A 12178-nucleotide genomic window follows, 5' to 3' on the forward strand; every position below is an offset into this window, starting at 1 on the left:
ATATTCCCAATTTAGCGTCACTTGGAACATGTAAACTTCTTGAAGAAGGAAGAACCTTCAGAAGAATTCTCTCATGGGGGTTGTAAATGGGAATGAGAGAAGAAAAAGAAGAAAAAGCAAAAGAAGGAAAAGAAGCAAAATAAGAAAAGGAAAACGAAGAAGAAGAACGGGCCTTTTCGCGTACCTTTTTGGGCGACGCTGTGTTTTGATCGACTGAATAAACTTCCAGTTGAAAGACTTTCACTTCCATTGAGGATTGATAATTTAATGGCCCGTTTATGTATATATGTATATGGATGTGTGTATATATATATATATATATATATATATATATATATATATATATATATATATATATATATATATATACCAGCTTGGCTCGGCTCGCGCGTCTTACTGAGAAATGGGCTTATTTTAGCTGAGGATAATGACTGTACCTGAGTTGCTGTGTTGTCATGATTTACAGCAATCATAATACAAACAATTATTTTGCACAAATGTATTTGTTGTGTTTGTGATATTACATTTTTATAGGCAATTTAGGTTGAAGATTCAGGTTGAATATTTTTTTTTTCAAGAAAGAACCCCTCAGCACACACATAGGGGAGGGGTAGGTGCACACTGGAAATTTGGGACAATTGCATCTCACCACCATGTAATTCAAAACACCTCACCACCACGAAATTCAAAACACCTCACCACCACGAAATTGAAAACACCTCACAGCCATAAAACACGTAATAAAAACACCTCACAGCCATAAAACACGGAATAAAAACACCTCACAGCCATAAAACATGCAATAAAAACACCTCACAGCCATAAAACATGTAATAAAAACACCTCACCACCACGAAATTGAAAACACCTCACAGCCACGAAATTGAAAACACCTCACAGCCATAAAACACGGAATAAAAACACCTCACAGCCATAAAACATGCAATAAAAACACCTCACAGCCATAAAACATGTAATAAAAACACCTCACAGCCATAAAACACGTAATAAAAACACCTCACAGCCATAAAACACGTGGTAAAAACACCTCACCACCACGAAATTAAAAACACCTCACAGCCATCAAACACGTAATAAAAACACCTCACAGCCATAAAACACGTAATAAAAAAACACCACCACAAAATTAAAAACACCTCACAGCCATAACACATGTAATAAAAACACACCACCACAAAATTAAAAACACCTCACAGCCATAAAACACGTAATAAAAACACCTCACAGCCATAAAACATGTAATAAAAACACCTCACCACCACAAAATTAAAAACACCTCAGCCATAAAACATGTAATAAAAACACCTCACCACCACAAAATTAAAAACACCTCACAGCCATAAAACACGTAATAAAAACACCTCACCACCACAAAATTCAAAATACCTCACCACCACGTGATTCAAAACCACCACAACGTTATTAAAAATACTTCACAACTACGGAAACAAAAGTTTGAGGGAATCGTTAAGTGAGAACACAGACACTGCCCAGATGTGTCGATATATAGATAAATGACTGTACCCGAGTTGCCGTTTTGTCATGGTTTAAACCAATCATAATTCAAACTAGAACGGGCACTCGGTAGAGCGCATACCTTCGCCGCAGCTACTGTTCTGTACTTGGTAAAAATACGATTTTGACCTTTTCGTGACCTTGACCTTGACCTTTGACCCGATTGCTCCCAAAATCTAATCAAATGTGTCCCGTATAATAACCAATCATCCCACCAAATTTCATGCAATTCGGTTGAATACTTTTTGAGTTATGCGAATAACATACACACACACACACAGACATACAAATAAATACACAGCGATCAAAACATAACCTTCCGCTTTTGCGAAGGTAACAATTAATTTGCACAAGTGTATTTGTAATATACGTGATATTGTGGCGGACACAAAAGCCCACTGGCGTGGTGACATCATTCCGCGCACCAAGTGGGCGGTGGCCACGCCCGAGGGGTAGGCGTGGCCTCATGATATACACCGGGCGCGCAGCCCGGAGCGCGCCAGTGTTACAGTGAGCTCCTGAAATAAAGACGCTTATAAGTTACCGCTTGTCCGCTTCCTCCTTGCTCGCAAGCAGCGCGCGTAACGCCGCGCTTTACTGGTGACCCCCTTGACGTTGGATCTGCCGGAGCGATCCTTCCACACGCGACGCCATTGCCATGGCCAACTTCATCAAACTTCCCGAATTTTGGGAGGCTCAGGCCAAAGTCTGGTTCGTCCAGGCCGAAGCCCAATTTCAGCTTCGGCGCCTCACCGGCGATGACACGCGCTATTGCCACGTCGTCGCCTCCCTCGGGCCCGGCACGGCCGCTCGAGTTGTGTCCATCCTTCGCCACCCACCGGACGGCCACAAGTACGAGGCACTCAAGCGGCTACTCCTAGCCACGTTCGGCCTCACGGACGACGCACGGGCCGACCGCCTCCTGGATCTCCCCGAGCTCGGTGACACGCGCCCGTCGGTCCGAATGGACCATATGCTGTCACTGTTGGGCGACGAAGCCCCCGGTTCTCTATTCCGGGCGCTTTTCCGTCGCCAACTTCCAGCGCAGGTTCGCCTCACGTTGGCCGGGACCGGGCTAACGGAACCCCGAGCATTGGCAGCCGAGGCGGACAAGTACTTCGCCGCTTCGGACACGCGGGCGAGAGTCGGCGTGGCCGTCACGGCCCTCGTGGCTGATGCTGCTGATGCTGCTGCTGATGCTGCTGATCCACAGCATCAGCTTATACAGCATACGCAGCATGCTGATACGCACCTCGTGACCGCCGCCACGCCCCGCCCACCGCCGCGGCGAAAACCGCCACCGCGGGGAAACCCGCCAACTCCACCGGCCTGGCGGAGCCAGCCGCGCTCCTCCAGCTCCACCACCTGGTGCTGGTTCCACGCCAAGTTCGGCCACGAAGCTCGGCAGTGTCATCCGCCATGCTCCTTCAACAGGTCAGGAAACGCCTGGGCCGGCGCTCAATAGTGGCGATGAGCGCCGGCCGTTCGAGCAGCCTGCTGTTCATAACGGACACCTTCTCCGGGCGCCGTTACCTGTGCGACACGGGAGCGCAGGTGAGTGTCATTCCCGCCGGCACATCCGACAAGCACGCCGCGGGTGGGGGCCCCGCACTGCTTGCCGCGAACGGGACGCCCATCCGTACGTACGGAAAATGCTGCCTCTCTCTGCAGTTCGGAGGGCAGGTTTTCCGATGGACGTTCGTCACCGCCGACGTGCCCATGGCACTGCTTGGCGCGGACTTCCTGTGCGCTAATGGGCTCCTGGTCGACGTCAAGCGCAGACGTCTTGTCCAGGCCAAGACGTTCAGCTCACTCGCTTGTGCGTTGCCCAGCTCAACGAGCGGCTTGCCAAGTGGCTTGCCGAACGGTTCGGTTCCGGCCACGTTGGTCTGTACGCTTCCGGCAGCGGACGCATTCACCCGCCTCCTCGCCGGCTTCCCAGCCCTCACGTGGCCCACCTTCTCGGCGGGGGCCTTCAAGCACGGGGTGGCCCATCACATCCCCACCGTCGGGCCACCGGTCTACGCCCGGGCACGCCGCCTCGAGCCGACGAAGCTGGCGGTGGCAAAAGCGGCGTTCGCTACCCTGGAGCGACTCGGCATCGTTCGGCGCTCAGAGAGCGCTTGGGCGTCGCCGCTGCACATCGTGCCGAAGCCCGGCGGGGGATGGCGACCGTGCGGGGACTATCGCCGTCTCAATGACGCCACGACTCCCGACCGCTACCCCGTCCCCCACATTCAGGACTTTTCCGCCCGTTTGGCGGGCATGTCCTTCTTCTCGAAGGTGGACCTCATACGCGGCTACCATCAGGTCCCCGTCAGGCCGGAGGACGTCCCGAAGATGGCGGTCATCACGCCATTCGGACTCTTCGAGTTCCTGCGCATGCCCTTCGGTCTGAAGAATGCGGCTCAGGCGTTCCAGCGACTGATGGACAGCGTCCTGCGTGACTTGGATTTTGTCTACGTCTACCTGGACGATATCCTCGTCGCCAGCGCGTCCCGCGAAGAGCACCTACGCCACCTCCGCACGCTCTTCGAACGCCTGGGCCAGCATGGCCTGATTGTGAACCCCGCAAAGTGCCGGTTCGGCACCACCATAATCGATTTTCTGGGGCACCGTGTCACCAGTCACGGAGCCGTCCCCCTGCCGGCCAAGGTGGAGGCGGTGAAGGGGTTTCCGCGCCCCCGCACGATCAGAGGGCTGCAGGAGTTCCTGGGCATGGTGAACTTTTACCATCGGTTCCTGCCCCGTATCGCCCAGCTCCTGCGCCCCCTGCACGAAGCTCTCCGAGGTAAGCCGGGCAAAGGCGACGTTACCTGGACCGAGCAGATGGACATGGCGTTCACGGGCGCAAAGCTCGCCTTGGCTAACGCCACCATGCTCACGCACCCGGCGCCCGATGCACCGATCACCCTAACCACCGATGCCTCGGACTACGCGGTGGGCGCGGTGCACGAGCAATGGGTGCGTGGAGCTTGGCAACCGCTGGCGTTCTTTAGCCGGCAGCTTCGCCCGCCCGAACGCCGTTACAGTACCTTCGACCGCGAGTTGCTCGGGCTTCACTTGGCGGTCAGGCACTTCCGCCATCTGCTCGAGGGCCGTGCGTTCACTGCCTTCGTCGACCACAAGCCGCTGATCTTCGCGATGGGCAAGGTCACCGAGCCGTGGTCGGCCCGGCAGCAGCGTCACCTCTCGGCCGTGTCCGAGTACACGACGGACATCCGGCACGTCGCGGGGAAGGACAACCCGGTGGCGGATTGCCTTTCCCGGGCCGTCGCCCATGCAGTCCACCTCGGCATCGACTATGCCCGGATGGCAGCGGACCAGGCTGCTGACCCCGACGTCCAGGCCTTGCGGACCGCCGTCACGGGCCTCCGCGTCACCGAGGTGGCGTTCGACGGCGCGGGCGCGGCCCTCTTGTGCGACGTCTCCCTCGGGCGTCCTCACCCCATCGTGCCCGCGGGCTGGCAGCGCCAGGTGTTTGACGCCATCCACGGCCTGTCCCACCCGGGCGCGAGGGCCTCCCAAAGGCTGATCGCCGACAAGTTCTTCTGGCATGGCCTCCGGAAGGCCGTCCACGGCTGGGCCAGGACGTGCCTCGCGTGCCAGCGCGCCAAGGTGCACCGGCACACCCAGGCCCCGTTGGCCCCGTTCACGGTGCCGGAACGCCGGTTTGACCACGTCCACGTGGACCTGGTGGGACCTCTGCCCCCCTCGCGGGGTTTCACCTACGTCATCACCATGGTGGACCGCACCACCCGGTGGCCGGGGGCTGTGCCCTTGGCGTCGACAACGGCGGCCGATGTCGCGCAGGCTTTCATCGCCACCTGGGTCGCCCGGTTCGGCGCCCCCTCAGACATCTCGTCCGACCGCGGCCCCCAGTTCACCTCGGAGCTCTGGGGGGCGGTCGCGCAGGGGCTCGGGGTCCAGCTGCACCGAACCACGGCCTACCACCCCCAGGCTAACGGCCTGTGTGAGCGATTTCACCGCTCATTGAAGGCCGCGCTCCGGGCCACCCTCCGCGACGGCGGCTGGGTCGACAGGCTCCCCTGGGTCCTGCTGGGCCTCCGGACGGCGCCCAAGGAGGACCTGCGCGCATCCGCGGCGGAGTTGGTCTTCGGGCAACCGCTGCGGGTGCCGGGCGAGTTCCTCCCCGACTCCACGGCACCATGGTCCGCGGCACAGCAGCGCTCCGCTCTGCAAGAGACCGCCCAGAGGTTCGCCCCGGTGCCAACGGCATGCCACGGGCACCCACCGGCGCACGTCGCCCCGGAGCTTCGCACGGCGGAGTACGTCTTCGTCCGCCACGATGCCCACCGGACACCACTGCGGCCCCCGTACGACGGGCCTTTCCGCGTGCTGGAGACCGGGGCGAAGCACTTCACCCTGGACATCGGCGGTACTCCTGACCGCGTTTCGGTAGACCGCCTCAAGCCAGCCCACCTCGACGTGGACCATCCACCGCCAGTGGCCCGACCCCCACGTCGGGGCCGCCCCCCTGTGGGCGGACCCCCGGCACCGCCCAGCCCCGCCGCCACGCCGCCCCCCGGTCCTGCACCCATCCCAGGGGCAGCCAGGGGCATCCCACCTGGCATCCCTGCACCCCGGACGCCGCCGATCGCCAGGGGGCGCTTCGGCCGGGTCATTCGTCTGCCCCGCAAACTGGCCCTCCAGGTGCGCGGGAATTCTGGGGGGGCGCGTGTGGCGGACACAAAAGCCCACTGGCGTGGTGACATCATTCCGCGCACCAAGTGGGCGGTGGCCACGCCCGAGGGGTAGGCGTGGCCTCATGATATACACCGGGCGCGCAGCCCGGAGCGCGCCAGTGTTACAGTGAGCTCCTGAAATAAAGACGCTTATAAGTTACCGCTTGTCCGCTTCCTCCTTGCTCGCAAGCAGCGCGCGTAACGCCGCGCTTTAATATCACATTTTATAAACAATTGAAGTTGAAAAAAAAAAATGTCAAAAACAATCCCCCCCCCCCCCCCCCCAAAAAAAAAAAATTAGAATTTTTTTCAAAAACAAATACCCTTAGCACATACCGACGGGAGAGATATGTGCATATCAGAAGTTTGGTACGATTTCACAAAGGTTTGATAAAAAGTAGTTCAGTGACAAGACAACACAACACAAGACAACACAACATAACACAGGACAACACAGGACAGGACAAACGCTGCACAGATATATATATATAGATATCTCAAAATATAATTCCATTGGGTAAAAATACAAGTACATGATACATCAACACGTAGACCAAGCATATGGTCGGGTTACCGAGGGCTCCACGCAGAATACGACAGCGATGGATGCCATTAGTGATGTTGCAATCTTCCAAGAGCTGTTGGTCTGTAAGAAATTCCAGGTTTTCCTTTTCCACTCCATTAAACACAAGATTGTAGGTGTACTGTCTGAAAGCAGAGCCGATGTGTCGCAACCAGTCTGCTACGTTACTTGGGTCACAGCTGGAGTAATTGGCACACATCTTCAGGTGCGCCAGCTCTTTAGCAAACCTGCACGGCAAAACACCCGGTCAGAGAAAACAAAATAATGTTGATTATTACCTTTAAGAACAGAATGGAAAAATGAAATGGCTGAAAAGCATAAACATGATGCTTCTGTTTAATCACGTGCACAGATACGGAACTGCGGAACTGAGCAAAATGACATGTCACCAAACAACACCTGCTCATCCTGAAAACTTTCACAGCCCGACAAACAGGCCCCTGCTCATTCTCCAAACTTTCTCAGGCCGCCAAATAGGCACCTGCTCATTGTGTAAACTTTTGCAGCTTGCTGAACCAGCTTCTGCTCAATCTGTGCACTTTTTCAGCTCACCGAACGGGCCCCTGCTTTTACTGCAATCTTTCTCAGCCTACCGAACGGGCCCCTGCTTTTACTGCAATCTTTCTCAGCTCACCTAACGGGCCACTGCTTTTACTGCAATCTTTCTCAGCCTGCCGAACGGGCCCCTGCTTTTACTGCAATCTTTCTCAGCCTGCCGAAAAGGCCCCTGCTTTTACTGCAATCATTTTCAGCTCACCGAATGGGCCCCTGCTTTTACTGCAATCTTTCTCAGCCTGCCGAAAAGGCCCCTGCTTTTACTGCAATCATTTTCAGCTCACCGAACGGGCCCCTGCTTTTACTGCAATCTTTCTCAGCCTGCCGAAAAGGCCCCTGCTTTTACTGCAATCATTTTCAGCTCACCGAACAGGCCCCTGCTTTTACTACAATCTTTCTCAGCCTGCCGAACGGGCCCCTGCTTTTACTGCAATCTGTCTCAGCCTGCTGAACGGGACCCTGCTTTTACTGCAATCTGTCTCAGCCTGCCGAACGGGCCCCTGCTTTTACTGCAATCTTTCTCAGCCTGCCGAACGGGCCCCTCCTTTACTGCAATCTTTTTCAGCTCACCGAACGGGCCCCTGCTTTTACTGCAATCTTTTTCAGCTCACCGAACGGGCTCCTGCTTTTACTGCAATCTTTCTCAGCCTGCCGAACGGCCCCCTGCTTTTACTGCAATCTTTCTCAGCCTGCCGAAAAGGACCCTGCTTTCACTGCAATCTTTCTCAGCTCACCGAACGGGCCCCTGCTTTTACTGCAATCTTTCTCAGCCTGCCGAAAGGGCCTCTGCTTTTACTGCAATCTTTCTCAGCCTGCCGAAAAGGACCCTGCTTTTACTGCAATCTTTCTCAGCCTGCCGAACGGGCCCCTGCTTTTACTGCAATCTTTCTCAGCCTGCCGAACGGGCCCCTGCTTTTACTGCAATCTTTCTCAACCTGCCAAACGGGCCCCTGGTTTTACTGCAATTTTTCTCAACCTGCCAAACGGGCCCCTGCTTTTACTGCAATCTTTTTCAGCCTGCCAAAAGCTTTTACTGCAATCTTTCTCAGCCTGCCGAAAAGGCCCCTGCTTTTACTGCAATCTTTCTCAGCCTGCCGAACGGGCCCCTGCTATTACTGCAATCTTTCTCAGCCTGCCTAAAAGGCCCCTGCTTTTACTGCAATCTTTCTCAGCCTGCCGAACGGGCCCCTGCTTTTACTGCAATCTTTCTCAGCCTGCCGAAAACAACAAAAAACAGCAACAACAACAACAGGCATTTTAAGGCCATTTTCCCTGCAAGAGCGGGGGTTAGCCATGCGGTCCCCATGACAATCTTCTCCATTTTGCCCTATTTTCTGCATCTCCCCTTGTTAACCCCCTTGCCCGCATTTCTTCTTCAACCATCTTTAGCCAAGTCTTTCTCGGTCTTCCCCGTCCTCTACTTCCTTCTACATTCATTTCCATCACTCTTCTCAACCAGTCACTTTCATCCTTCCTCAACACATGACCAAACCATCTCAAACTGTTTCTCTTCACAGCCTCCATCACAGGCTCTATTCCCATCATCTTTCGCAATTCATCATTTGTCTTCCTCTCTCTCAATGATACTCCGCACATCCACCGAACCATTCATATTTCCACCCTTTCCAGCCTTCGTTGCTGCTCTACGTTCATTATCCATGTCTCGCTCCCATAAATCATAACACTTCTCACACATGCAGCATACACCTTTCCCTTCAGCTTCAACGACACTCCCCTCCTCATCAGCACGCCACTCAGTTCCCGAAACTTCTTCCATGCACATCTCACTCTAGCAACCGTTGCCGAGTCTGATCCACCTTCTCCATTCAGCATGTCTCCTAGGTAAAAAAATGTTTTCACACCATCCAGCTTCACGCCGTCTCCAAGATGCAACTCAACATTTCCTCCATCTGCAGCTCCCTCTGTGCACACCTTACACTTGAATGTAGCTGCCACGCTGGCTAATGACCCTCTCAAACCACTACATTTTTGATGAACCCACTCAGCGCACATTGTACATTGAATGGAATTCACTCCGACACCCTTCCTGCACACAGCACACGGCCACTTCCCAGTTCTTTCCACCTCGCCACATGCTTTACCACTTGCCATCACCTTCGTCTTTCCGATATTCACGTTCAGACCTTTTGTCTCCATACATTCCTTCCACTTGTTCATCTTCTCCTTCAGTCCATCCATACTTTCTGCAATCAACACCAGATAATCTGCATACAACTCCCACGGTAAACCCTCCTTTACGTTCCAAGCCAGCACCTCCATCACAGCTACAAATAGTAGTGGACTTAGTGCAGACCCCTGATGCACTCCCACCTTCATCTCAAACTCACCACTGTTCCCGTCCTTCGTCCTTACAGCTGTGCACGCTCTTTTGTATATTGCCATCACTACTCTGATCAACCAATTCCTCCACATCTAACTTCCTCAATGCCCATGTCACTACTTCATGTGGAACCCCATTGAATGCTTTCTCCAGATCAACAAACCCAAGAAACAACTTCTTCCTCTTCTCCATGTGCTTCTCCTGCAAGTGCCTCACAATAAAAAGCGCGTCTGTCGTTCCTCTTCCTGGCATAAATCCAAACTGCATTTCATCAATTTTCACTTTCTTCCTTATCCTCCTCTCCAACACCCTTTCCAATACCTTCATTCCATGCTCCAATAACTTTATCGCTTGATACGAGCCACAGTCCAGAGGGTCACCTTTCCCCTTGCATAGAGGGACAAGGGTACTCAGTTCACAAGCCACTGGAATGCGGCCTTCTTTCACCACCAGATTGCAGATCTCTGTCATCCTCTTCACACCCCAATTTCCCGCTGCCTTCAACATATCTCCCACAACTCCCGTCGGCCCTCCCGCTTTTCTACTCTTCATTGCTTTTATCGCTTCCTCAACTTCCTTCTCAGTTATCTTCTCTGCCAGTCCTAAAACTGGGTTACTCTCTATGTTGTCATCCCATTCATTCTCTGCATTCAACAGTATTTCCATATATCTCTTCCATCTTCCTTTAATTCCATCTGGGTCGACAACGATTTGTCCCACTTCATCCTTCAAGCAACTCACCCCCATCACATCACACCTCTCTTTCGCTATCTGCTTTGCAATCCTGAATTCCACTCTCTGACCCTCTTCCAAATCCAAGCGTTCTCCGAACATTTTCCTCCATGCCTCCTGCACCTTTGCTACCTCTTTCTTTGCAGCCTTCTTGGCTGCCTTATAAATTTCATGCTCTGCCTATTCTGCCCTCATACCCTTCGCCTTCTACCACTCCTTGGACTTCTTCCTCTTCTCGTCAATCTTCTTTCCAACTTCATCATCCCACCACCATGTTTCCGAGTGCCTCGGTGGTCCTTTTGTCCATCCGCATACCTCACCAACGGCTCCCAACAGACTATCGTTCATTGACATCCAATCACTTTCAAGCTCAACCACATCATCCTATACCATAATCAGCCTCTCTTTTAATGCCTCCCTCACTGTCACCTCTTTCAACCTCCACACCTTCATTCTCTGTTGGTACTTCACCCGCCGAGCTCTCCTCGCACCTTTCACCCTTATGTCGCAGACAATCAAGTGGTGCTGTGAAACAGCCTCCTCCCCCGGGATCACCTTTGTGTCCCGGAGGTGCCCCCGATCTCGCCAACGCACCAGCAGGTAGTCAACGGTTGTCGTCGACCCACCTGACGTGTATGTAACAAGCTTATTATCCTCTTTCTGGAACTGAGTGTTGCAAATCAACAAATCAGCTCCATCAGCAAACTCCGAAATCCTTTCACCTTCTCCATTTCTCACACCATATCCGTAACTCCCATGAACTCCCTCAAAACCGTCCATACTCCTTCCCACATGTCCATTTAGGTCTCCTCCTACCACAACAACTTCCTCATCTTTCACGTTTTCCATCAGCTTCTCTATCGCACACCAGAACTTGTCCTTCTCTTCATCGCTACGACCAACCTGCAGAGCATATCCCGCGATGACGTTCACCAAGAGCTTTCCAATCATCATTTCCACCATCATCAACCTTCACTCACTCTCGTCACACTCACCACACTGTCTACAAACTCCTCAGAAAACAGGACACCAACACCATTCACGCCTTCTGGGCACCCTTGCCACACAAACTTGTATTTCTGTCCCTGCCTACCCTTCACCATTCTCACACCACTTCCCTTCCATCTCGTCTCCTGCACACTACATATGTCCACTTTTCTTCTGACCAATACTTCCACCACTTCTCCTGATCTCCCTGTCATTGTCCCTACATTCCATGTCCCAAACCTCAGAAACCGATCTTCACGTCAGGCATCAGACGTTTCGTCGTTATAAATGGAGTGATTTCCACCCTTGCTTTCATGCCGAAAAGGCCCATGCTTTTACTGCAATCTTTCTCAGCCTGCCGAGCAGGCCCCTGCTTTTACTGCAATCTTTCTCAGCCTGCCGAGCAGGCCCCTGCTTTTACTGCAATCTTTCTCAGCCTGCCGAACGGGCCCCTGCTTTGACTGCAATCTTTCTCAGCCTGTCGAATGGGCCCCTGCTTTTACTGCAAGCTTTCTCAGCCTGTCGAATGGGCACCTGCTTTTACTGCAATCTTTCTCAGCCTGTCGAACGGGCCCCTGCTTTTACTGCAATCTTTCTCACCCTGTGGAATGGGCTCCTGCTTTTACTGCAATCTTTCTCAGCCTGTCTAATGGGCCCCTGCTTTTACTGCAATCTTTTTCAGCCTGTCGAACGGGCCCCTGCTTTTACTGCAATCTTTCTCAGCCTGCAGAAAGGGCT

The sequence above is a fragment of the Myxine glutinosa genome, chromosome 6 (genome assembly GCF_964187855.1).
Source record: "Myxine glutinosa chromosome 6, kmMyxGlut1.1, whole genome shotgun sequence".
Taxonomy (NCBI): Eukaryota; Metazoa; Chordata; class Myxini; order Myxiniformes; family Myxinidae; genus Myxine; species Myxine glutinosa.